At 44.7% G+C, this 4,146-nt stretch overlaps 1 pseudogene; it reads right to left on the bottom strand.

Moving 5' to 3' along the window:
* Positions 1–594: 594 nt before the first annotated feature.
* Positions 595–2,955, bottom strand: LOC147727547 (arf-GAP with coiled-coil, ANK repeat and PH domain-containing protein 2 pseudogene; annotated as a pseudogene).
* Positions 2,956–4,146: the final 1,191 nt, after the last annotated feature.

Raw genomic sequence — 4,146 nt, 5'->3', positions numbered from 1 at the left:
AGAATGCTACATGGTGCCCATTTAACCATGTGCCAAATATATCTTTTAAAACTGATACCTCTATTATTGAAGCTAAGAAAATGAAATGGCAAGCTAGTCATTGTTGACTAGGACATGAAAACTACAATTAGATATTCAAAAGCTGCCATCTAGAATAACAGTCTAAACAATTTTAGAACATGCACTGGCGTGTGTTTTACATGGAAAACAGACGCCAGAATTGACATATACTACATAGCATGGCATCTGCTTCACTTAGGATTTACAATGAGAAGACTTCAAATCTGTGTGTCCTTCCGCTGAGGTACCACAAGGTGAAATACATGGACGGTAGGAACATGTGGTAACTTGATATATTTAAACCAAGGAGCACTTTGCTAGACTGGCTGCTGAGGTATCCATATTTCTGGTGCCCTGTGGTGTCTTTCTGTATATAAAGGACCCTATATTCATGGTGTCAATCAAATGCTGTTGGAGGTTCCAGACTGTTCGGTTCTTAAACTAATGTTCCCAAGTCAGGCAATGAGCCAGGGACCAGGCACTTTACTCAGGAAGCACCAGGTGTGGGTGAGGACAAGGGTGCACTTTTCTCCTCTACATCTTTGAAAACTTTGGTGTATCGGACATCTGGAAACGGTTTAATTTCTCAGGATTATTGGATGCCATGTGTGAAAAATCATGGATTACGTCCTGGTAGGTCTCGTCACCTGGCTGTCCATACAGTCCTTCAGATTCCCGCATCTCCTCATTCATTCTTGCCACTCGCAACAGGGTTACAATATCAGCATTTGCAGCTTCAAGTGCAATAGTCAAGGGGCATTTTCCTTCTTCATCTTTGGTGTGCTGATTTGCCCCACGCTTCAGAAATAAGCAGACTTGCCCGGTGTGCCCTAAAACAGTTGCATGATGCAGGGGTCCTCTGCCATGCAGGTCCATGTGATTAACATTGGCACCATTCTGCAGCAGGAACTCACAAGTGACCAAAGAGCCCCCATGCACAGCCTGAATGAGGGGTGTTGCGTTGTTGTCCTCTGCATTCACCCAGTTAACATCTGCGCCATGTGCCAATGCTTCTGCCATATCAGGAAGGCTTCTCTCATGCGCAGCTCGATAAAGGTACAGCCCTGGATGAAACTTTTTCGAATCCTGAAATACTGAAGAATCTCGCTTCTCGACTTCTAGGACTGGTTGATGCAAACTTTTTGAGGATACAAAAGAGGCAAGAAGTTCTCGAATGCCTTCTGAACTGAAGTGCAATACACTGGCATTGCTTTTCACTGAACTTCTGGCAGATGTTGAGAAGTGATCCTGTGATGCCAGGGACTTCTCAGAACTGCTGAGGTCTTCGTTCTTGCACTGGGAATAAGGCCTTTCCTGTCGATCAGGAGGGTGTGAAGCAACGCAGTCCTGGTTCACAAACCTCTTTTCCATGTACTTTGCTCTGATATATGCCTCCTTTTCCACTCTTGGACTTTCATTGTCTGGCTTCTTTACTCCAAGGGTTTTCAATTTAGCTTCATATATTCGATAAATAACTTGATTTCCCAGTTCACACATCAGCTTTAGTACTTCAGGCTCCCATGTATCTAACGTTAATGACCTTACTTTTGAAATGTGCACACCAAGGCTCCTGTGTATCTCAGAACACTCAATGCACAGGATGATTCCAAGGTTGATGCTGGCCCATTGCGGATCCGCCAGACCACAATCGCAGCAGACCGAGTTTCAAGCGATACACTGGATCCGCTGTAAGGCACTTTCACCTTTAACTGATTTTTCTTGCACATTGCTGCCAGAGTCCAGACTTCCTGTGGAAGGTGGAGATTTCTTATCCAGCTTCTCCGTCTCATCACTCTTTTCTCTATATGCTGCAGCAATGCCGGTTTGGACAGCTTTAATCCATGCCTGTCGCAGCTTTTCTGAGTCAGCCTGTAGCATGCGGCTCTTTGTTGGTGTGACTACTTCAAAGCAGAAACGTCTTTCTATGTCTTCAAAGTGTTTAACTGTGCAGAGCCGTAAATCTTCAAAAACCACTGTGGGGTTATCCTTCATTTTTTTCTGATATACCAGTTGGTTGTTTTGTATTGAGAACCAGCGCCTGTTCCAAGCTTTAAAGGCATTAGAGGCCCTTTTAAAGAGATATCCTTCCACCACAATGCCATTAGCAGTATCAACATTGTATTGAAGTCCGAGATCATCGTTGGTGAAATCCTCCTGCTGAATAGTGGAGTGTTTTTGTTCCATGTCCCTCTTCTGCTTTGCTGCATGCACATCAAGCCGATCCAGCTGTGAACCAAGCTCTTCCATGTGCGGTTTAAGTTCACTGAAGAGATCGTAGCCCTGGTGGAAGAAGCTGAGATGTGCCTTCATGAAGGACAACATCGATTTTAAAATTTCAGACCTCCGCCTTGACTGAAGAACATTGATTTGAAGGACGTTGTCCAAAGCTATGTGCTGGAAGCACTTTCTTTTTGCGATTAAGATGTTTGTTGCCTCCTCCACCTCGTGCAGTTTTGTTCTTTGAACTTGGGCATGTTTAACTAGAGCGTTTTCTTTTTCTTTACTGACCTTATCAAACTGCTTCTTTGGATCTTTGAATTTTGGAAGATCGTCCTGAATAAATATCTGGAGCTGTGTTTGAATGGATCTCTGAGCTTCGTCAAACAGGATTGTGTGATAATTGATAATTTCTTGGAGGCAGTCTGAAAACCTGGTCAAGCTAGACTCAATCACCACATCCTTGCTCGAATACTCTGCCAGGTCCCGCATGCCATTCATAAATTGCTTGTTGGCAGCACAAAAGGCCTTGCCTGCATCAATCATGCCACTACATAGCTTAACAAGCTTATCAAGTTTCACTTCCAGTCCCGTCACATCACCTTCAACCTCCTTCAAAGCGGCTCTGAAACGGGGAGAGTCCTTCAAGCACTCCTCGAAATCAACGGCCCCCTTCATGCTGTCGCCTCGGCCCCTCCCGGGCGATCAAGGTGAGGGCAGGAAAAAGGAGGCAGCAGCAAGATGAGGGGGTCTGAGCACAGCAGTTGATGTCTGTCACTCTTCAGCCTGCCTCACCGCTGCGCAGCTCTCAGCCCTCGGCGCTTCCTCCACTTCTGAGCACGGTCCCTGCTGCCAGACACTCCAGTCTCCTAGATACGCACATAGACATAGACAACAGACAACAATGCAAGAGTCTGAGCGTCATAGACACAAAATATAGAATCAGATTGTGGTCCTCAGCAGGGTTCCACCAATGTATTTGCATTATCAGCAACAAGGCAATTTATCATTGGAGGTAGTGGTCTTTAATAATTTTTCGTACATAGGCAAACCTGTTGTTTTCATTGTCTGGTCACAAAGGTCCATTTTAAAGGAAGGTTTCTGCAAGCACAGACACTCCTGCTCCCCAGAGTCTTTGCCAATAAGTGATACCTGTCTGCTAAACTACTATACTATTGAACGTGTTACAGATTATTTAACACCTCACAGATGCCTTAATAAGAACTGTGGATTCTGTAAAACAAGATGTTTATAATGTCCGAAAATCAATAGATCAATACAGCTCTTGATTGACAGTTTTTACTTTAGGGACTTGTATTTTTTTCTTTCACACTTGCTCCATCCAGGGGCCTTGGAAAGAGAAACCATTAAGAGTAAGTGAGGTCTGCAGTCAGCAGGTATGGGTCCATGGCCACGTTTTGTACATGAGGAACAGCAGTATAGACTAATACATCACCAGAGAATATCACATTAAATTCAAAGGAACACATAAGCACGCATCCTAATTTTATCCAGGCCCAGCTCCAGGAATTTTTATTAGGGTGGGCCAAGTGTGCATTCGGGTGGGCCACGGCGGGCCAGATTTGTCACGTATATGTCTAGCCAGGCCTGCTTCAGAGCCCTCCTTTATCTCTCCTAAGTCTTACAAGGAAGGGCCAGTAAAGCTCATTATTTTCCTTTCAAATCTCTTTCTAAATGTTCTCACTCTCAAAAAGTTTTCTTTTTCATGTAATGTCCCCTTGATGGAAAGAGAATGTTTCTGATGTTAGTGTATCAGGCAAGTGACACTTCTCGGGCTCTCCCTCATGACCTCCTCCTTGGATCCCTTCACTGCCACCCTCCTCCAGTGCCCCTCATCTCTCCGTAGCC

Source organism: Lissotriton vulgaris, chromosome 3_1 (genome assembly GCF_964263255.1).
Source record: "Lissotriton vulgaris chromosome 3_1, aLisVul1.2, whole genome shotgun sequence".
Taxonomy (NCBI): Eukaryota; Metazoa; Chordata; class Amphibia; order Caudata; family Salamandridae; genus Lissotriton; species Lissotriton vulgaris.
Note: the sequence above shows the minus strand (reverse complement) of the source record. Positions and strands in the feature narration are given on the sequence as shown.